The sequence below is a fragment of the Leptopilina boulardi genome, unplaced genomic scaffold (genome assembly GCF_019393585.1).
Source record: "Leptopilina boulardi isolate dan_hultmark-lab unplaced genomic scaffold, ZJU_Lbou_2.1 LbouV2_224, whole genome shotgun sequence".
NCBI classification, from domain to species: Eukaryota; Metazoa; Arthropoda; class Insecta; order Hymenoptera; family Figitidae; genus Leptopilina; species Leptopilina boulardi.
In genome coordinates, this window is record NW_026137779.1 from 3,205,334 (window position 1) to 3,230,101 (window position 24,768).

The 24,768-nt window shown below is 30.6% G+C and overlaps 1 protein-coding gene and 1 long non-coding RNA gene across 12 annotated transcripts in view; one reads left to right on the forward strand and one right to left on the reverse strand.

Annotated features, from left to right (window-relative positions):
• LOC127279858 (1-phosphatidylinositol 4,5-bisphosphate phosphodiesterase gamma-1) overlaps positions 1-24,768 on the reverse strand; it is a 449,077-nt gene that overhangs the window by 161,814 nt on the left and 262,495 nt on the right. The gene's annotated exons all lie outside the window — the stretch shown is intronic.
• Positions 7,265-20,878, forward strand: LOC127279879 (uncharacterized). Its single transcript, XR_007842730.1, has 3 exons — positions 7,265-7,425; positions 12,502-12,886; positions 20,713-20,878. It is a non-coding gene; the product is annotated as an uncharacterized LOC127279879 (long non-coding RNA).

The window sequence follows — 24,768 nt, forward strand, 5'->3', positions numbered from 1 at the left end:
ATTGTTACAAAGGAGATACCGAACCGTTCTATATTATACGAACTTTACAGTTCTGTAACAATGTAATGTAACATTTCTGTAACACAATCGTCACAAATGACCTCTAATTAATTAATTCCGAAATGAGAATCAAAAGTCAACTTTATTTAGTTTTGATTCCGAAATTAGATTCAAAAGTCAGCTATATTCAGTTGTAAAGGAGGTAAAAACTAAGGAAGCAAACTCGTATAAAAAAAATTTTTTACAATTTTTTTTTTCTTCAAAAATTAGTTTACTATCTGTAAAATATGATCCTACATTTCTAATCTATAATTAGATATATGAATGTCTATAGTATACATAAGTTTAGCACTTCAGATACTACCAAATGCAGTTAACTACACTGCCCTCTAAGGGTTTTGCGAATAAAATGGGACATAGTGTTTTCTAACGGATTTTTCGTCCTGAAGACGAATCCGGGGTCAAAAACTTCCCATCACGTTACGTTATTGTAAAAACCATTTGCCATTTTTGAAAAATTGTATCTACAGCTAAAGCCTGACGTGCTACACTGAGAGAATGGATAGTAAGAATTTGATGGTTAAAAGAAAGACTGTACATGGTACCATCATTGTGTTACTGACAAGAATCTACTATCAACATTTTACTGTCCAAGATGTTACCTATAAAGACGTATAAATATGTTAGCTTTCAGATTGTAGTCACTGCTATCAAATATTGTTAAAATTGAACATGAGCGCATGCGCTGATTATGGAGTATACTTTGCCTATTAGGCTCTGTCAGTTCATCGATATATTTCGAGTTCAAGATATGACGTCAAAGGCCTGGAGGGACAACAAAGCAGACGAAACATTATAGTCTTATGGCGAAATAAATTTGAAGCCACTTTTATTAAATTTACTCAGATCTTAATCACTTGATACGCTTGTTGGCTTAAAGTAACAATAACATGTGCTTTATTAATCAAATGTGTTATGCATGTGAGACCATCTAGATTGCAGTATTTGATAGTAAATACTGCAATCTAGATCGCTATCCATATATTTAGCACTAAATATGGTTACCCTTACCATAATTATGTTACCCAGTAATAAATTTTTCTCCGTTACGAACTTCGCTGACATCAGAAATTAATGGCTAAATCGGGCCTTTTAAAATGAACCATATATATATATGTGTCCTGACGCGGTGAAAGGGACCTTACGGTTCCAAAGCAAATTTTACCGGAGAGGCGCTCGAAGTGTAGCATGAAAATAGACATTTCAGTAGTGGGGACGTACAACTGCAAATCAGCACCACTGCTCACCACTACAACGCTACACTCATATGTCTGTGAGCATGCTACCTTCGTGCATCTTCGGCTCTACCATATCTTGTCTCTCCCCACTAGTTCTAAGCTCTAATGTATACATTGCGCTGGGCCCGGAAAATGGATTTAGCTCATATTAAAGTTAATCGATTAATTTTTATTGACAAAATAATACGTTAAATATATGTAACATTTTTTCAGGATTCGTCTAAACAAAAGAAATTATAAATGAAGGAATGATGTGCCCACATAGCACGACTTCTTGCTGTGAGGTTACTGTAAGGATATCTGTAGGGTTTGTAAGGTTACCGTGTAAGCCTGCAGTAAACTTGAGGTCATCTTAAAACTTCCGCCTTACAGTAAGCTTACACAGTAAAGCTAAGATAAGCTTACACAGTAAGGTCGTGGTAAGTTTACATGGTAAGGATGTCGTAAGCTTACACGTAAGGTTACTGTAAGGTTGCTGTAAGGTTACTGTTAATATAAAGTAATATGAAAATATATTAAAAATAATTATATTATAATATATATTATATTATAAATTTTTTTGCATAAAAAATTTTATATTTTTTGTAAAGTACTTTATGAACCCCAATAGGGTTTGTCAAATAAAAGTTACTGCGCAGCCGTATGTGCCATAGAAAACTACTGCGCATAAATATTAATAAATTTTATTTATTAACAACATTCTATGTTTACAGTAACCTTACATCAACCTTATAATAACCTTACGGGAAGCTTACAACCACCTTACCGTGTAAGCTTACCACATCCTTACCATGTAAACTTACCACGACCTTACTGTGTAAGCTTACCTTAGCTTTACTATGTAAGCTTACTGTAAGACATAAGTTTTAAGATGACCTCAAGTTTACTGCAGGCTTACACGGTAACCTTACAAACCCTATAGATATCGTTACATTAACCTCCCAGCAAGAAGTCGTGCTATGTGGATGTACTTTTTTACTATTATTAATATTACTATTACTTATATATCATTTCTTTATTTTTTTTATTAATTTACTATGTATGAATTTATTAAAAAAAATTACATAATATTAATTCTACTAATATTATTAAAAAATAATAATCCACATAATACGTAATACAATAGTAATTATTGATCGTAGGATTATTGTGTATGTTTAAATGTTTTACCTCATAAGATTAACCAAAACAAAAAAGCACTCCGCTCATCTTAAGTAAACATGAAATGAACCAAAATAATAGCGCACTCCACTGTTGTGAAAACTTATAGTAAGAAATGTGTGAAGAATATCAACAAAGGAAATTTTTGGCATTTGTTTAGTGTTTGGCGTTTTATTTTTTTGTTAATAAAAAAGATAATATTTAATATAATGGACTTCGATTCGGAATTTAATCGTGAAGTGGAAGACAGTTATTTATCAAGCATCGAAAAGGAAAATGATGAGTTTGACGTAAGTAATAACAATTATATTTTCCTATCAATAATAAGTAATGCTTATGTAATTATTTTTAATAAATTATTATTCTATTTATTATTTAAATTAACCAAAGTAGTTAAAACTGTCACGTTTTTCTTAGGTTTTATTGAACAAAGAGAAAAAAGTAATATTTCATTCAAAAAATTTATAACTTGACTATCATCTATTAAGTCTTTATCAAATAATAATAATAATACTGCTTAAACAGAGTGGCAAATTTTTTTATGAGTTTCAAATCCCGATTATTTCCCAGTGAATTTTTTAATTGCTATTTATTTCTCCGTTTCTCTATAAAATCGTCTCATTTAAATTGAGTATTATAAAAATAAAAATGTAAGTATAATGAATGAAATTTTTTTTTTAAATTATTAAAATTTAATAACAAAACATATAATTAAAATTTTATAGAAAATTTGGAAGAAACCATTTTTTGGTGTGTTAAAACAAAAACGATAAAGAAAAATTGTAACGTAGTTTTTACTATTTTACTCTATTTCATAGAATGCTTTTTTAACGTTTTAAAACTCGTTTTAATTTTTCCTGTACTTTTGATTCTATGCATTATAATTTTTTTAATCTAAAAAATGTGTTTTAGGATACGAGTAACAATTCGGTAGAAAAGGATGAATTTCAATCTATGATACAGCAAATTAATAATGTAAGACTTTTTGTGAATAAATTATAAAAAATAATTTGTATTAGTTTCAACTATATTTGAGTTTTAAAGTATAATAATTAAAATTATTTTTTAATGATGTGCAAGAGTAATATTGTAATTAATTATGATTGTTATTGTTAATTAGGATTATGATGAAAAAGATGACGAGTTTATTGATAAAAGAGAGGAAGATGAGAAGGATGATTGTAAAATAAAAATATTTTATTCAAAGGATTGTTGTAGCAATAGTTGTAATAAAAAAATACCGATGGACGTCGCAGTAAAGCAAAGGTTTAAATCTTTAATAGTGAATTTTCAGTTATTTTTAAAAAAACTAATTATTTTATTGAACAACAAAATTATTTTTAATTGTAATTTTTGATATTTTTTCTTCAAGTAATGTGAATGTTATTAATGTAAATTGAATTATTTTTATTGAAAAAAATAGTTCCATTTTTAATATCATCTATTTTCTTTACATAATAAAGTCAGGCCTCGAATTGTATGACTTTTTTCCTATAATGGTGAGTCTCCAATTGGACCTTAACAGCATTCGTAAACGTATGTTGACTGTCATAATGTAAAATATCACTACTCGAATTATTCTTAAATTAAAGTAATATTTTTCAATTAGAATATTAAAAAATTTAAATTACTAAAACAGAGATCAGAATTATTAAATAAAATAGTAAAATTTTACAAAAATTAATTAAAATTCTTAATGAATATAATTAAGAAAGACTTCTTAAAATTCGAAAAAAATTTGTAAGTTAATTAAATTAAATAATTAATGAATATTAATTAATTTAAATTTATAATAAAATTTTTAAAAAAGTTAAGTAATAGATTATAAATAAATTTTGTTCTTCATCTTAAAATGGTAATAAATAATTATTAAATGCAATATCTTCTTTTAAAATTTTTAACGACGTACATGGGTGTTTTCGGCATTCACTCAGAGTTAACTCTAGAGTTAGCAGTGGTGCTCAAATGTAAATTTTGATTTTCAGTTCGTCTGTTGGTTGTGAACGTTGTTGATTGGCAATTTGGCATAGACGATTCATTTTGATTGGCGCAGGCTTTGCAATTGTAACAACATGTGAAACGGGCCTTTTATTCTAGTAATGTAATGTTAAAATAAAATTTTTTGTTCCTAGATTTCATAAAAGTCCCCAAAAATTTATTACTAGATGACCCAGATTTAACTCTGTTTTCTTGCGAGAGTAAAGGAAAAGGGTCAGTCCTAACCTTTAATGGACGACAAAATTTGTGAACCGATTGTTTGTTTTGAAAAGTGTAAATTGAAACATAATAATTTATTTTTATTAAAAATTATTTTAACTTTTTATTTTTAAAAAACAACTTTAATTAAAATAAATAATCTAGTTTCTAAAACAATTCAGATTAATTAAAGTTAGGGAAATAATGAAAAATTTGAAAATTATAAACTTTAAAAAAATAACACGTTTATGGGTAGCAAAAATATGTTCCATTTTTAAATGAAAAACAAAAAATACGTATAAATTAAAAAAAAGTAAGCTATTTAATAAAGTGTCTACAAATAGAAATACTATTACAAATGTTGACATAATGAATGTCATGAAATTTTTAAAATCATACGCCAGTAAAGTGGCAATTCCTTTGACAGGTAGATCAGCGCACTTTAAAAATTTTGACAAAGTTGTCAAGTTACCATCCTGCGATACAAAATTATCAGTTTATTACAAATTTGTAGAAGCAGCTAATTCTGATGAAATTCGCGTTGTTTCACATACGTCTTTTAAAAAAATTTGGAATGATCTTTGACCCGAAATATCAACCATGAAACCGGCCACTGATTTATGTGACGTTTGTCGACAAAATCATTTAAAGTTGACAAATATGTCAAATTTATCTATTGAAGAGCAAACTACTTTGCTAGAAACATCAAAACATCATTTAGAAGTAGCTAAATTACAAAGAGACTTTTACAACTCATATCGGGAAAGAGCCAAAACTGAAAATCAATCTTCCCTTCTTGTTATTTCTTTTGACTACGCTCAGAACGTTGGATATCCTAGCAGTCCTCAACAAGTAGGTTCAGCTTATTTCAAATCTACTCGCAAATGTAGTCTTTTTGGAATAAATAATGAAGCTACTCATGTACAAATAAATATCACAATTGATGAAGAGGACAAAACTGAAAAGGGGGCAAACGGTGTTATAAGTATGCTACATTATTATTTAACTAATAATGAAGCAGAAAATCTTGTTCTTTTTGGAGACAATTGCGTTGGGCAAAATAAAAATAATGCTCTTTTTCACTACCTCTTATGGAGAATAGTGAAGAAGATGAATAAATCAATTTCTTTAAATTTTCTTTTGACGGGCCATACCAAATTTTTATCCGATAGAAATTTTGGTATTATAAAGTCAAAATTCAGAAAGTCCGTCGTAGATTGCCACGAAGATTTTATACAGGTCATTGCAACCTCCTCACCAAACAATTTTAATCTTCCGGTACCTAGTAGAGATCCAACAACTGGATCCAGAAATATTAATTGGTCACAATGGGATAAATATTTATTACAGCATTTTAAACAAATTCCCAATTTGACTAAGTATCATCACTTTTCTTTCTTTGAAGATGGTACCATAGCAGCAAAGAATTTTGCGAATTCTAAGGAAGAAATTGTTTTAAAAAAATCAGTACATCCTGTTACCGAAAATGTTTTGCCATTAAAAACTATAAAACCAGAGGGACTGTCACCGCAAAGAAAATTGTATTTGTACGATGAAATTCGTCCTCTTTGCATTAAGGAATCGTGTAAAGATTTGGTGGCTCCAATGCCAAACTGTCAAAAACCAAAGAAATCCAAAAAGGATTAATTTAATAAAAAAATATTAATTGTAACCAGGCCTCGGATCGACTCTAAGGCAAAAAAAGATGTTTTAGTCGATTCATATTCCAAAAATAGTCAACAACGTCGATTTTTTTTATTTTAATAAAATTTATTTGATTAATAAATATTTTACTTTAAATAATTAATGTTATTAAATATTAAATTCATTTCATTAATTCTGTAATTTAAATAATTCTACAATGAATATTATCAAGAAAATTTATTTCGAATATTTCAGAATTGAACTAGTTGTAGGACACATTTTCAAAATTTTATTTAAGTAGAAGTAGGTTTTTCTACAAAAAATTCTTAAATTTCCATTTTTATAATTTTTTTAAGTCTGATTTAAGCAATTTATTTAAATTAAAATTTTTCTCATAGTTTTTTGGTTTTGATGGTCAAAAAAATTTCAGGCAAAACTTAATTTTTCTGATTTTTTTTAGTTTTACAGATTTTTAAATAAAATTTTTTTAAAAATAATAATAATTCTGGAAGGGTTAAAGTTGAAATTTTTGCAAATAATTAAATTTTAAGTGATTTTGAATTAAAATTTTTTTTGTAATTTTTTTAAAATTATAAACAATTATTATATTTCAAAAATAATTAATTAATAATTAATTTTGTGAAGAATTTTAGTTAAAGATTTGAAAAATAATTGAAATAAAGAAGATCAGAAGAAGATCTGCATTGTATACTAAAAAAAAACTTATTTTGTTAAAATTTTTTTTAAATGTAAAAAAAGTCGATAAAGTCGCATTTTATTTAAATAAATCGAAAAAAGTCGTATAATCCGAGGCCTGTGAGATAATATTGTTTTAAATAAAAATGAAACATAATAAATTAAAAAATTTTTTTAACACGAAATGTTATAATTTTGCTTTAATTTGAAGGGATTCTGATGTGTTTTGTATATAAGTATATATGTGTTAAATGTTTATATTTCCCGCAAAGATATTACTCGTGAAAAATCGGCAAAAGCCGTGGAAAACGCTCCTAGTGAGGTGATTTGGGCGCGAAGAATTGCTGGATTGTAGGGATTTGGGGGTTTGCCTATGAAATAATAAAAGTGGTTCCGATGAGTAATTTGTTCTCATTTTTCATCGGTCCGGGTTAAAACTATAAGGCGAATCGCCACATCTCTGCGTGTCGCCGGCAGCCCAGAGGTAGTTTTTTGTTTTAAAACGTGCATATAAACGAAATTTTATTTGTTTCAATTTTTTTTAATATATCTATTTTATCGGAGTGTAAAATTTCTTTTTATTTTTATTTATTTAAATAGGGTGGCGACTAATTTTGTGACGAAGATACGGGTCCAAGTTCTTTTTTGACGAGGTTCTATAAGCTTATGAAGCATTTCATGAGATTCTACTTCAGCCTATGAAGCACTTTTTGATTGAGCCTAATTAATTTCCGTTCGGTCTTTTTTATCTTATATTTATTTATTCATTTATTTAGGAATTACAGACGGGTGATAAACCCATTACAAAGTTTAAATTGTAGACAATAATTTTGTCATATAAAAAAAAACTAAAGATTATCATATTATGGCCATAGTTATTAAAAATTATTATTAAATTTTAAGAACGGTTTCACGCAGCTTAGCAGTAAACCTATCTAAGCTAACTCCAAAAAGGTCCAAAACATTACTATAAAAATTTCCCTCACTGCATATTCTATTTATAACAGAATTCTTGCCGTAGTTCGTTCTGTGAAAAACAACGTGAAATGTGGGAAAATTTCTTAGATATCGTGATGGAGCGCAAAGTTTTATCGACGATAATAACAAAGGCCAGTTCATGCGACCGCTAAGAATCTTAAACAAAAAAAGCAAATCATTGTAACAAAATCTAGATTTAATTTCTGGAATCATTAAACGAGAACGTAATTCATCGTAATTGTGGGAAAATAAGTCAAAACTTATACCAAGTTGTCTAGCCACAAATCGTAAAAAACGATTTTGGACTCTCTCTAGTCTAAGGATGTGAATGGTGTAGTAGGGGAACCAGATAACCGAGGCAAACTCTAGAATTGATTTTACGTATGATTAATATAAATTTTTAAGAGAGTTTAGACTTTTAAAATCAGACGCGTTACGCATTATAAACCCCAGAGAACGAAGAGCCCTATTAACTGTTAAAGAAATGTGTTCCGTAAAGAATAAGTCAAAGCTGAAGATTACCCCCAAATCTCGAACCTGAGTCACTCGAGTAAGTGAAATGTAGTTAAGAGTGTAGTCATGGTTTATTACAAGCTTCCTCCTTAAAAAAGAGATAACTAAGCATTTCTCAATATTAAGGAAAAGTCTATTGCAGATTGACCACTCATGCAGACGATCTAAGTCAGACTGAAAATTTGCGTAATCAAAGTTAGAGTTAATAGTTGTAAAAAGTTTTAGATCGTCTGCAAACAATAATACTGAACAAAATTTAAAAATATCCTTAATATCATTAATAAATAGAAGAAATAAAAGCGGACCCAAGTTCGATCCCTGGGGGACACCAGAGGTTGGTATAATCTCTCTCGAGTAAATGCCGTGCACGCGGACACGTTGACTCCTGTCAATTAAATAAGGGGCCATTCATTAATTACGTAAGGGTCCTTAGGGGGAGGGGGGGTTTATAAAATCTCTACATGGTCTTACGTGGGGTGGTGGGGGGTAGAAGCTAATCTTACGTAAGATTTTGCCAAGTATTTTCCATTTGTATTATGATGTAATTAATTTTTTAATTACATTAATATTGTTAAAAACTTACGTAAGAAGGGGGAGGGGGGGTCCGAAAAATCTTATGTATCCTTACATGGGGGTAGGGGGGGTCAAAATTAGCCAAAATCGTCCTTACGTAATTAATGAATGGCCCCTAACTTTCAAACCATTGTAAAACTTTAGGACCTAATCCCATCAAACTCATTTTTTTAAGAAGAATTTTATGGTTTATCTTATCAAAAGCCTTGGCGAAATCTGTGTAGATGGTGTCAACCTGGTGACCACTTTCCACTTCAGAAACTAAGTAGTCATAAAAAGTGCAAAGATTTGTGGAAACTGATCTTTCTCTAACAAATCCGTGCTGCCCATCAACAATAGCATCAGAAACAGCTTGGTAAAGATTATCAAATATATGACTCTCAAAAACTTTAGGGATGATACTAAGAATAGTAATTGGCCTGTAATTTTTTATGTCACTCTTTGATTTATCTTTATGAATGGGAATTATAATCCTCATTTTCCAAATACTCGGAAAGACACCATCAGTAATAGACTTTTTAAATAAGATGTACAATGGCTCAACTAGAGAGGAGCAGCACGATCTGATCACTGAAGGCGGGACACCATCTGGACCCACACCAACATTCACATCAATATCCTTAATTTTCTTATATATACAAGTTCTGTCAAAACTAAAAAGATTAAGCTCAGCAGTAGCATGAACATTATACGAACAAAAAATATCATCGTCATCAGACTCTTCATAGACAGATTCAAAGTAATTTGCAAAAAGATCAGGAATCTTATTTTGATCATTCGTAGTATAATCGTTAAGAGTAATACAATTAGGTATGCGTTGGTCCTTGCGATTTGATTTTACAAAATTCCAGAAAAATTTAGGATTTGAAATAATTGTTTGTTCCGTATTACGAATATAATTATTATAGCACACTGTAGATAATTACTTACATTTGGAGCGAATAGTACTAAAAAGTTGATAATCAGAAAAAGTTCCGGATTTTTTATAGTTTGAGTGCGCTATTTTTTTGGCTTGTATTAAGTTCTTAAGTTCACTTGTGAACCAAGGAGGAAAATTTGAGGTTTTAATAGTTTTAATCGGAACAAAAAATTCAAATGCTAAATAAAGATAATCATAAAAAATTTCAACTGCACTCTCAAGGTCAACGCCAGATAATAAAGCATTCCAATCAATATTGTTAAGAAATTCATTAATAGCATCTGTGTTAGCACTGCGAAAATCATACTTAACAAAAGTTTCGCGCTCAATATAGGATAAATTAGAAGAAAAAATAAATTCACACAATAATGGTGGATGATAATCATCAACCGGTAACAATTCATCAATTGCTATACTGACTTTTAAATTATTATTCTCATTGTAATTTGTAAAAATAAGATCAAGTAACGAACCATGAATATTAAAGAAATCATTTACTTGAGAAAATTTAAGAAAATCTAATGTGTCACTTACTGAATTGACAATTTGCGAATGCAACCCAAAAGATCCAGGTCTAGAAGTACAGGATGGATTATCATCTAAAAAACTGTTCCATATCGCATAAGGCATGTTAAAATCGCCAAGAACTATTATTTTAGCTAATGGAAACAAGAAAACTAAATCTTCAAGTATCTGACACATTTCAGTATATTGATGAATTGATGCATACGGTGGAATATAAAAATTACCTATTATTATTAACTCCGAGTGTAACTTAAACTTAACACAAACATGTTCAATGGTAGAATTCCTAGTGTTAATTTGAGAACAACGCAAATTCCTTCTGACAGCCAACAAAACTCCTCCTCCGCGCGAGTAATTACTGGTAGATACACTCCTGTCACATCTAAAAACATCGTGATCGCTGAAGCCAATTTCAGGTGTAAATACACCAGCAAATAACCACGTTTCGGTAAAAGCAAATAAGTCACATGAAAACAGTGGAATCGTTGTTCGCAGAGAGTCCAGTTTTGTTCGAATTTCTCTCACATTCTGATAGTAGATGGTCAGCTGAGATTCCACAGCAGGAGAGGTTTGATTTCGACACGTCGATGGTGGGGGAGAAGCAAGAGGTGGGGCAATAGCCTCGGAATGAGACATTGTATTGCCATCTGACTGAGATCTTAGGAGGTCTGACGAGTGGCAACCGTAGCCGATTTTAGGATCATTGGGCGACCCTTTCGATAAATGAGCTTCAAATCGCGCTCTCCATTTTGACGTCGAGTTTCCAGCTGGGTCTTCAATTCCCGCACTTCGTCTAACTGGGACTTGGTTTTGTCTGTTGTCAACCACAGATCTTTCTAAATCAAGAAGGCAGGATTCTTCTTCTTCTCGAGAAACACATTTTGAAAGGAGCGCGCCTTTTCCTCGGACTGGAAGACCATCCTTAATGGGCGGGGCCTCTGCTGCGTCTGTGAAGGCATACCAATTCTAAGTATTTGTACGCCAGTGAATAAATCAGCTGATATGATTTCTTTCAGATATTGAGATAAATACTCATAAATACTCATTTCTCGAGGTTTTGGTGAGTTTTTCTAGAAAATTATTTTGTTCAGGAGCTCCAAACAATATTAGATTCTTCTTTTTAATAAATCTAGTTTCAAATTCCGCTAAACAATTACGTTCCAAATTCGAATCATTTGATGAAAGTGAATTAATTGTACCTTCGATAGAATTTACTCGTTCAGTGAGATCAACAATCTTTCTCTCAGCATCTACCATTCTGTTCTCCATAACTGCAGCCACATTATCGATTTTATCAGATAGTGATGAAGACACCCCCGCAATTTCAGATTTTAAAGACTTGACAGCACTACCTATTATTCGCTCCATATCAGCAATTGTAATGGGAGTGTCGGAAGTACTTGGTGTAAGTAAAGAAGGTGAAGAGGGCCTGCAGCACTTGGTGTAAGCGCCGTTTGGAAGGGGTCCGCAATTTTTTGCACATGATACGTGAAAGGGTGCTTGACACACAGAACAGTGTACACCATTAATCATCGGTTTTTTACAACCAACACAGACTTTATCAGGTTTATCAGACATTGTAATAAACAAAGAAAATTGTCCTTATTTCCACTGAGTAAAATAGAGTTATAGAAGTGATTTCACTTAATTATCACAGGAGTTGAGGTTAGGTTCACCATATATCCAATAAAAGTTTTTCAAAGTGACACCCACTCATCAAAATTATAAAATTATTCTTTGTTAATTAGGAGTACACTAATACCCGTCATATAAAACTAAACTTATAATAAAATCACCAGAAAAATCACAGTTCAAGGCAAAAACCAAGCAAACTAACATGAGCACGTTTTCTCTAGTAAGCGGCCATATAATTAATAAGTTAAGTTTACTTAAGTTTACCCTGATAAATTGGACCATTGACGTGGGTGTAAACTCGATAAGAAAGAAGGAGGAAAATTGCGGAAGATCGTTGTGAAGAGAGTAATTCCTAATCGCCAGGTTGGCGCCAGCATTTCTTCGCGCCAAATTACCAAAGCTGGACCCGTGTTATTTAAATCTATATCTGGAACACCGGACTGATAAGTTTTTCTGCCTTTTTTTACACATATATATTATATTTTATTTTATTGATTTTTTTATTTTAATTATTGGTCGATATATTTTACGAGTTGATCAAAAGATAAACTCATTTGGTCAATTCTTATACACCTGTTTTATTGTGTCGTATTATTTATTATTGATTTTTCTAACTTTGTCGTTCGTCTCTTTTTATTTTTTTTTTATATATATTGTTAATTGTTTTTTGTTGTTGTTATATATCAACGTGTACTAATTTTTTTGTATTAATCATTTTTTTTATTTTGTTAATTTGCCGTTGAGTAAGGTATGAATGTCGCGACAATTTGAATTTGTAATTTTTTATTTAATTTGATAATTTTATTTTGTATTTTTTATAATTTTATTTTAATATATTTCATGTTCGACCTTACGTTCTGATTCATATTTTATTTAATGTGTTTAATAATTTCCCTTTGAGACAAATATTTTTATATATATATATTTTTTTTTTTTGTTATTCAATTAAAATTTTTTAATTAAATATTTCAATAATCGTTACATAAATTGGCGCCCGAACAGGGACTTGAGAGTGTCCTTCTTATTTGTGAAAAGTTTGTTGTGAAACCGTTTATTATTTGTGTGTTGTTTGTTGATTTATTTTGTATCCATGACTGCGCGAACTCCTCCCAAGGCCGTAACTGATAAATATAATCAAAGTGACAGGGTAAATCAACCACTAAATATTATAAATTTAAATAATAATATCGACGGCGACGAAATATCGCTTCGATCCACCGACGAGTCGTTGTTAAATAAAGATGTTATAATTGAGCAATTGCAAGCCGAAATTCTTAGGCTACGTGATTTAAATGGAATACAGAATACACAATTAAGTGATTTGCGGAAGCGGATCCCGGATCCAACCCGGAGTAGTCGTAATGATGTCGGGACGATTGACGCACTTATTGAAGGGTTAAGAGCAATTAATATGGATGTAAAACCCCCAAAATTCGATGACATTCGAAATCCTCACGCGTTTTTAGAAAAACTCGAAAAAATTTTTAAATTAAAACAGGTCCCAGTCGCTTATCGGTTGGATGTTTTGGATGGGATTTTTGAAGGTCGCGTTAAACTATGGTACGAAACTCAAAATCTGGTTACGTATGCTGAATTTAAACAAAGTTTTCTTGATGAGTTTTATTCGATACCCGTACGTGTACAAATTAAAGCCGCGTGGTCAGCTCGCCGATTCAACCCCGCGAAAGATTATTTTTTAAATCAAGTGCAAGAGGCTCAACATTTTATCCGAAAAATTGAAGAGTATGAAATGAACTACATGATCATTCAGCAATTCCCTTTGCGTGTTCGGGAGATCCTTTCCACAATCGATTTTTCAGATTCAAAAAGGATTTCTAGTTCTCTATTGCAATTAGAGTTAACGTTCGGAGAAAAGCAAAATGCTCAACGATCAAATCTCCCACCACGACCTGAAAATTTCCCCACTTACTCAGCTGATAACCCGCAGTATAAACCTAAGGTTCGTGAAGTACATGTGAGTTCTAACTTTGAAGAAAGTCTTTGCGAATGTAAAAAGGGGGGATCATTATCAATCATGCGCAAGTTGGAGGGGAATCAGCGACCTACTCATCAACGTGAGACGATGTATAATTGGCGAGAACGTCCCCGTGTGGTTCTCCCGGATTTATCTATTCCCCCACCCTCTTTAGCAATCTCTTCTATTCATTCGTCTCTGGACACTCGCGGGCGATTGAATTGTGTAAAATTAAAAGATACTATTACAAATACTTTGAAAACGTCACGTTTAGGCGAAGACTCAGATTTTGCTGATTTGATTCAGGATATCAACGGATCGAATAAAAATAATAATATTTTTAAACATTTGATGTGTCCGCGCATAATTATTTCATTTCTTTCGGTACCAATGCAGACCCTTGTGGATACTGGCAGTCAAATTACTGCCATTTCCGAAGAATTGTATGGTTATTTAAAATTGCATGGTGATTTAAAAGAATTACCAGTTTCAAACGTAGTTTTATATACTGCTATTGGTCGGAAAGCAACCACTATTCGGAAGCAAGTTTGTTGTGACATTAAAATTGGGGAGATTAGAATGTGTTCTAATTTTTTGGTCGTCCCTTGTTTGTCAAATTCCGTGATTGTTGGAAATGATTGGCTTACGGACAATCAATCAATTATTAATTATGACGATTTAACTTTAATCATTCAAGGAAAAAAAGTTCCCGATTCCGCAGTTTCATTTAGTAAAAAGTTTAAAGAGAGTATATCGGTTAAAAAACGAAATGACGATATTGTTCATATACAAGTAATGAATCGCGAACAACTATCTAGTTTATCAGTGCTGGATTCATTTCAGGATGATGATGATTCGATTGCATGTTTATTTTCGGAGGATGAGAGTCAGTTTAATTTTTCGAACAAAATTCAAGGTAATAAGTTATGTAAAGAAGAATGGATTGAGAAAAAAAATCAGTATTTATTTTCTGAGTGTCCTGAGTCAGATATGGTCTTTGACAATGTCATTCATATTTATGAGATGATCGAGTCTCATGTAGATTGTGAATATTTTATGCAAAAATTGGATAAATTTAGTAATGCCTCGATTGGGGATCGGGTTATTTTTGATCAATTTATGAGTAACCTTCATGATATTTCGACAGGAATAAGTAATATATGTGAGGATGATAGGCGTTTTTTTATAGATATTATGTCTCAATATAAACCATTATTTACCCCTAAACGTGTTGCAGCAACAGTTGAACCATATCAATTAAATATTAAACCACATAATGTGGAGATTCGCAAAACCTATCCGATACCAATGACTCATCGACCATTGGTTGATGTTGCTTTTAATGAAATGTGTAATAATAAAATTATCGAGCCGTCTAATAGTCGTTATTGTAATCCTTTGCGGGTAGTTATAAAAAGCGATGGGACGGTTCGTCTATGTTTGGATGCGCGATTCGTGAATTCGGTTCTTGAATCCGATCACGAAGCTCCACCACTGATTAACGAGCTCATGCAGAAGTTTCATGGTGTGACATATATGACTAGCACGGATTTTGCGTGTGGTTATTGGCAGGTTCCCTTGCATGTTGATAGTCGGAAATATACAGCCTTTTTATATAACTCTAAAGTTTATCAATTTTGTCGGTTGCCTTTTGGATTAAAAACGTCAGGTTCGATTTTTATGCGCGTTCTTCGCTCGGTCCTCGGTCCACATTTTGACGATATATTAGCAATGTATGTTGATGATTTTTTGATAACCACAAAAAGTTCATTTAGAGATCATTTAAGGGCTTTGAGTCGTGTTTTTGACGTGCTACAGGAAAAAAATTTTACATTAAAGTTAAGTAAATCGATTTTTTGTAAAAAGGTGATTAAATTTTTGGGCCATGAATTATCGATAGAGGGTGTTCGTCCGTTAAAAGATAAATTAGAAAAAATTTTATGTTTTGCCCAACCTAAAAATCGAAAGCAATTACAGCAGTTCATTGGTATGTGTACATACTATCGCCAATTCACGGTGCGTCATGCGGAACTTCTTGCTCCTTTTCGCGATATTCTGAAAGAAAAAAGTGTGTGGTCTTGGAAGGAATATCATGAGAGGGCGTTCGATGATATGAAGGCGGCATTTGTTGATTGTGTCCAATTGAAGCATTATGTTCCGGGTCAGATGTACAGACTGCAGACGGATGCATCTGACATTGGTATCAGTGGTGTTCTGTACCAAGTGGACTCTGATGGTAATCACCGAATCATTTCATTAGTTAGTCGATGTTTGAATTCCGCTGAGGTCCATTACTCCACCACTGAGAAGGAATTGTTGGCCATTATTTATGCGGTAACAAAATTGAGAATTTATTTACTAGGAGTTCGATTTTTAATACTTACTGATCATAAGGGTCTAATTTTTCTTAATTCTACTCCATATCTAAATGCGCGATTGATTCGCTGGAGCATTGTGCTCCAATCCTATGATTTTGAGGTTCAATATTGTAGGGGGGTTGATAACGTGGTAGCCGATTTCTTTAGTCGAAACCCGGAAAGTAAGTTTGAATCAATGTATCCAAATCAATTGTCGATAGATATTTTGGAAATGGAGGACGTTCCTAAAGAAGTGTTAATGTGCTCGGTTGTTGAGATTTCGGGCGATTTAGAGGCATCGTTGAAAAATTTGGCAGATTTGCAGCGGAGTGATGAATTTTCAAATTGGGTGATTCAGCGACTCGAGAATGAGGAAAGGGTTGATTTTTTTGTTTTGAAAGAAGGAATTCTTTTCCGTCGGGATGAATATTTATCTGTTTGGCAGGTCGTCATTCCGGAAGTTCTTACTCGAGATATCATTGATTGTATCCACTCAAAATTGGGACATCCTGGGATATATAAAACAACTATGTATGCTCGTCAATATTATTTTTGGAGATTAATGGCTCAGGAAATAAAAAAGTTTGTTTTGCGATGTGATTTATGTCAGAGAGTGAAAAGTCGGAATGTAAAAATGACGGGACCATTGGGCAGAGTTGAGTCTGCAGGACCATGTGATTTGGTCAGTGTTGATTTTTACGGTCCTCTTCCCAGATCTATAGGTAGAGTTGAGTATATTTTTGTTATTTTAGATGTTTTTTAAAAATATGTAAAGTTATATCCAATTAAGCGAGAAACGACAAGTACGATTCTTAACAAGGTTTTTAATTATTATATACCAGAAATGGGAAAACCGAAGCGAATTCTATCGGATCACGGTACCCAATTTACCTCACCAATGTGGGGGGGACGTTTACGTCATGAGGGAATTGCACCGGTTTTTTCTTCTATTCGACATCCTCAAAGTAATCCCGTTGAGCGGGTCATGCGCGAACTTGGCCGGTTTTTCAGGACATTATGTTCGGATAAACATACGCGTTGGGCTAAATGTCTACCTGATATAGAATTTTTTTTTAATGTAACAACACATATGAGCACAGGTTTCTCGCCATGTGAACTTCATTTTGGAAAAAAATATAGCGACAAAATAATAGAAATCCTTAATTTTCCTGAAGTAGATGAACCAACGAAGGATATGAAAATAATGATGGCAAAGGATCGTTTAACAAAGAGTTTTGAACAACGGGAACGTTCGCAGGGGACCCCATCTCGAATGTCTTTTACTGAGGGTGACTGGGTTCTGTTACGGGTGCCGAAACGTTCGGAAGCGATGGAGAAGGTTACCATGAAATTTTTTAATCTGTTTTATGGGCCTTATTGTATTGTTCGGACTTTTAATAATAATTCATATGAGTTGGCTGATGTCAATGATGCTCATCGGGTTTTGGGAATTTACAATCAATGCCATTTAAAAAGATATATAAAACCGGATTAAGAATATTGTATGGAATCATCATTTGACGTGATAGGGAACCGCTTCTGTAAATATGTAAATAGTATGGTTTCTCTCTTTTATATAAGAAAAGTAATGGTTATATATGTGAGTAATAAGGAAAAGGTATAATTGTTGTTTTGTCATGAGAATTGCGTTTTTCTGTGATTGATTATCATTTGTAATCTAGCCGATATTTTTATTGCTATGTGTTTATCTTAGTTTTTTATTTTTAACAAGAAAAAGACATGCAATGTAAGGATTGCAAATTTTGATTTTATATCGCTTTGAGAATCGGGAATTGTCTATGACATTCACACATGTGAAGTGTATAGAGAAAAGAGAGAAAAGAATTTTGTATGATGATAACGACTTAAGAATTACTCTAATTGTATCGATTGATAAAGAAGTGATGCTTTGAGATTTTTTTTATTAATCTCAAAACAGGGGGGTGATGAAGGGATTCTGATGTGTTTTGTATATAAGTATATATGTGTTAAATGTTTAAATTTCCCGCAAAGATATTACTCGTGAAAAATCGGCAAAAGCCGTGGAAAACGCTCCTAGTGAGGTGATTTGGGCGCGAAGAATTGCTGGATTGTAGGGATTTGGGGGTTTGCCTATGAAATAATAAAAGTGGTTCCGATGAGTAATTTGTTCTCATTTTTCATCGGTCCGGGTTAAAACTATAAGGCGAATCGCCACATCTCTGCGTGTCGCCGGCAGCCCAGAGGTAGTTTTTTGTTTTAAAACGTGCATATAAACGAAATTTTATTTGTTCCAATTTTTTTTAATATATCTATTTTATCGGAGTGTAAAATTTCTTTTTATTTTTATTTATTTAAATAGGGTGGCGACTAATTTCGTGACGAAGATACGGGTTCAAGTTCTTTTTTGACGAGGTTCTATAAGCTTATGAAGCATTTCATGAGATTCTACTTCAGCCTATGAAGCACTTTTTGATTGAGCCTAATTAATTTCCGTTCGGTCTTTTTTATCTTAAGTTTACCCTGATAAATTTGGCCATTGACGTGGGTGTAAACTCGATAAGAAAGAAGGAGGAAAATTGCGGAAGATCGTTGTGAAGGGAGTAATCCCTAATCGCCAGGTTGGCGCCAGCATTTCTTCGCGCCAAATTACCAAAGCTGGACCCGTGTTATTTAAATCTATATCTGGAACACCGGACTGATAAGTTTTTCTGCCTTTTTTTTACACATATGGGCAAATCCACAGAACCGGCCGATTTCATGTTACTCATATATTTTTCTATTTTAGAAGTATTATATTAATTATTTTCATACTTCAACCATTTTGTAATATCTCTGAGAACCTATTGAAATAAGAAAATTGAATAAATGTGAACCTTCTAGTCTTTTATAAAAAATAAAATCGAATTAAGTAACTTAAAAAATGAAATTTACGGTGTTACTCCAGGTATAAATTTTAATTCTTATAGGTATAACTTGTTCGGCATAGATCCGAACAATTCCAAACTGTGGTGAATTATAGTTTACTTATTGAAGAATGTTTTGAAAGTAATAAAAAATATGTGCTCTTAAATAAAAAGAAATGATAGTCGTTGAAAGTAGCGTTACTCATTATTTTATAATAATGAAATGTCTATACATTTTTGTAAATATCTTTTGCGGCGATTATTCGATTTGAATTTTTCAAATTGGAGCTTATTGCTTGTGAACAGACGAACAAATGTATGTATCATAGAATAGAGTGCAATCAGAATTAAAGAAAATATTCCAATAATTATCACTCTATGTTTAAGCGTGAACCATTTTCAACTTAGCCTTTTTTCAGTAGCACAACTACAGGATAAAATATAATGAGTTGAAAACATGTGTGATTATATAAAGACATTATTATAATTCTTGTATGCAAACGCCAAATTATATTTTCAATTTATAACGTCTAAAAATTAAAAATAAAAAAAAATTTATCGAAATTTAACTAGTTAATCGTGAAAAATGAATTATCCTTTCATTTGTTTTATTTTCAAAGTTATATCAAAATCGATGTCAATAATGTCAGTTTGTTGGTTAAAATAGTTAATATCAAAATTAGTAAGTAAACAATTTAATTTACAGAAATAAAAAATTAAATGCTAATAAATAAAATATATAATAAAATATGATAAAATATAAATAATTAATATTTGATAATTAAAAAAATAATTATTTGTATTTTATCATATTTTATTATTCAAAATGTTTTGCAGATATTTCAAATAATATATAAAAAAAAAAAGAAATGCCATTTTTAATTATAATTTCCAGAAGAAAAATAATATTTTCGTTTTTGGCTTTTAACTCAAACGGCATTAAAATAAAATGAATCACGCAAGAAGATAATTGTTCTTGAATATATTTTAAAGAAAGTAAACCATAAATAAAAGGTGTGCTTGCTATTTGGAAAATTTTCATCTTGATAAGTAAAAATCGGCCGGTTCTGTGGATTTGCCCATATATATTATATTTTATTTTATTGATTTTTTTATTTTAATTATTGGTCGATATATTTTACGAATTGATCAAAAGATAAACTCATTTGGTCAATTCTTATACACCTGTTTTATTGTGTCGTATGATTTATTATTGATTTTTCTAACTTTGTCGTTCGTCTCTTTTTATTTTTTTTATATATATTGTTAATTTTTTTTTTGTTGTTATATATCAACGTGTACTAATTTTTTTGTGTTAATCATTTTTTTTTATTTTGTTAATTTGCCGTTGAGTGAGGTATGAATGTCGCGACAATTTGAATTTGTAATTTTTTATTTAATTTGATAATTTTATTTTGTATTTTTCATAATTTTATTTTAATATATTTCATGTTCGACCTTACGTTCTGATTCATATTTTATTTAATGTGTTTAATAATTTCCCTTTGAGACAAATATTTATATATATATATATATATTTTTGTTATTCAATTAAAATTTTTTAATTAAATATTTCAATAATCGTTACAAATTTACCAAATAGTATAAACAAATTTATAAAAGTAAGTATCTCTAAAAAGTTAACTTCATAATTATTAAATATTAGTTTAAAATTAAATCAAATATTAATTAATGTATATGGGTGATTCCACGTCAGATTTTAGTTCAAATTTTAAATTCGTCCAAAACTATTTTTTTTTCATTCTTCATAGTAAAAAAACGTATACGTATTTTTTTTTTTTTTTTTTGGTGCCCAAATTTTTGAGTTATGAATTTTCAAAATTTTGGTTTTTGAAAAGTAGACCTATTTTCAACGACCTACAACTTGAAAACTATTGAATTTAGAAAAATTTCATTAAGAGAAAAAAGTTTCGATTTTTTGTCGACTTTTTAATAATGTCAAAAAAAAAAATTATTTTTGAATTTTTATTAAAAAAATAATAATTTTTTATAAACAAATTCATTTTTTTTCAATTTGGACATTTTTAAAAAAATTTTTTTTTTCATTAGATACCTGAAAATATTAAAAAACGTTTGCACAAAGTTTTGGAGTGGGCCTGATGAGTTTAATGGGTGCAAATGAATTTTTAAACTCTGCGTGCAAGTTGAGCGCGCGACGTTCCGTGCACGTTCAAGCTGGTCTCCAGAGCGCTAGACCGCTACACTTGTTTCGCTAAGGCGGAATACGAAATTGTAATTTGTGTCGAAGGTGTTGAATGTAAATAAAGAAATTTTTAACAAATTTTCATTATAATGTCGGAGAAGTTTAAAGACAGGTGTTGTAATCCTTTTTTGGAAGAAAATCAATTAAAGAAACAAAATTTGCGTCGTGTATCCCAGTTACACCTGGAAGTTTCTTGAAGTTCGCTTTGACAATTGCAAACCAGTAGTGGGAACTCAAAAAATTCACAGTGTCGAACCGGTAGATAATTTTCATTTAAAGGTGAAAAAATACTCTGCTTGTGAAGATTTTAAATTAGCAAGTTTCTTGACTGCTAAAAGACAAAGGGCAAACGAACCCACTGCAACTAAACGTCAACGAGCAACAAAATCTGACGAAAAAACCAAATCTAAGAAAACTGTTGAACCTCAACGAAAAAGATAATCTCCGCGAACGACAAAATCTGGACGAATAACAAAAAATATGTAAACAACTAAATCTCAACGAAAAACATAAACTGAATATATATAAGAAAATAATAATTATATTATCAGTATTATTATTTTAAAGTATTAATTGTAATAGATATGTTATAAAATAAAAAAAACAAATTAAAAACTAACTTTAAAAAAACACTCCTACTTAAACTAGCAAAATTCGGATTGTACGTCGCGCGCTCAACTTGCACGCAGAGTTTAAAAATTCATTTTCACCCAATAAACTCATCAGGCCCAATCCAAAACTTTGTGCAAACGTTTTTTATTATTTTCAGGTATCTAATGAAAAAAAAAATTTAAAAAAAAAAAATGTCCAAATTGAAAAAAAATGAATTTGTTTATAAAAAATTATTATTTTTTTAATAAAAATTCAAAAATAATTTTTTTTTGACATTATTAAAAAGTCGACAAAAAATCGAAACTTTTTTCTCTTAATGAAATTTTTCTAAATTCAATAGTTTTCAAGTTGTAGGTCGTTGAAAATAGGTCTACTTTTCAAAAACCAAAATTTTGAAAATTCATAACTCAAAAATTTGGGCACCAAAAAAAAAAAAAAATACGTATACGTTTTTTTACTATGAAGAATGAAAAAAAAATAGTTTTGGACGAATTTAAAATTTGAACTAAAATCTGACGTGGAATCACCCATATACTGTTTTATAAACTTATCACGGTGTGCCTGAACCAACTTTAATTGACAACTTTTTTTACTTTGAATTTTTTTCTTGCATTCGATTCAGGAGCTCAAAAATAGTGTGGAAAATAATTTTTAGCAAAATCCATCGAGTTGCTTTAAAAAAAATGATTTTTTGAGTCAAAAAATCGATTTTTGAGAAATTCAATGTGATAAATAAGCGGTATTTCAATTAATTAATTAATATAATATTCTGTATCGGTAAAATCATTTATAAAATGTTTACCAATATCAAAAGAAAAATAAAAAAATAAAAAAAAAATTTTTTATTTCTATTTTGCATATTATATGTTTCGAACATCAACATTTTTGAAGTAAGAAGCTTTCAAATTAAGTTTTTCAAAATTCACCTATATTGCGTTACGTTAGGCACATATTAAACAAAAGAAAGATGAAAAAATTTGTATTCTTCCACTTTTACGTCAGTGAGGTTATGAGTTTTCCTAGGAAAACATGTTTTCAAAGCCAAAAGTTCGTGCTGGATCACATGATGAAAACCGAAAGAAAATTTGTTTAAAGAAAAAGGAGAAAATGGTAGAAATTAAAGGTGCTTTAAAGGATCGAGTGACAAAAATTGTGACGTTCGATGTAGAAGATAATCGTGTTCCAACTGTTGTTTGCAATTCTTGCAAAATCTCAAAGATCTTTCTTTTGTTTAATATGTGCCTAACGTAACGCAATATAGGTAAATTTTGAAAAACTTAATTTGAAAGCTTCTTGCTTCAAAAATGTTGATGTTCGAAACATATAATATGCAAAATAGAAATAAAAAATTTTTTTTTTATTTTTCTTTTGATATTGGTAAACATTTTATAAATGATTTTACCGATACAGAATATTATATTAATTAATTAATTGAAATACCGCTTATTTATCACATTGAATTTCTCAAAAATCGATTTTTTGACTCATAAAATCATTTGTTTTAAAAACAACTCGATGGATTTTGCTAAAAATTATTTTCCACACTATTTTTGAGCTCTTGAATCGAATGCAAGAAAAAAATTCGAAAAAAAAAATGTCATTTAAAGTTGGTTCAGGCACACCGTGCTTATTTGTAATCAAAGACGCCGATCACCTTCTATACTAAGTTTCATAAAAATTGATTAATTTGTTAAATTTCATATATAAGGCAAATTATCGTGAAGTATTTTAAAGTACTTTGAATTTTATTAAAATAATAACTAGAGAATGATCAATGAAATATTATTTTTATCCATTGAATTCCCTAAGAATAATTTCTCTGAAAATAGTTGTTATTAAATAAAATTAATTTTTATTATTTATTTTATCAACAGAGAAATTTTCAATTTTTACTTTTCTTACAACAGTAAAAATAACATTACTTTTGCTGTATAAATAAGTTATATGTCTTGAATTTAAAATATAAACTATTATTTTTTTATACATTATTAAAATAATGAAAATCTAATAAATTGTTTATTGCAATTTTACTGGCTTTAATATGAGCTAAATCCATTTTCCGGGCCCAGCGCAATGTATACATCAGAGCTTAGAACTAGTGGGGAGAGACAAGAAATGGTAGAGCCGAAGATGCACGATGGAAACACGCTCACCGATATACGAGTGTAGCGTCGTAGTGGTGAGCAGTGGCAGTGGTTTTGCAGTAGCCACGAGGCGCCCGAGAATACGCGAAAAAGTACTTATGTTTAAAGCTATATAGCACAATAAGTGTTTGAAGGAGACAATTTTTAATTGTTGGAAATGAAAAAGCAACTCAAAAACTATCGATTGGTATAAAAAAATAAAAATCGATTTATTTAATCATAAGGTCCCTTTCACCGCGTCAGGACACATATATATCAAAGTGTTCGCATGCAGCTTTAGTACATTTCAATAAAACATGGTACCTAGGGGTTTTCGGAGTCACTGATTACGAATCTGAAGTCAGATTTCAAAAATTCAAAATGTCGGTACCATGTTTTATTAAAATATAATGAGTTGTTAATTTTTTATGTCCGCCATTTTGAATTTTTGTAA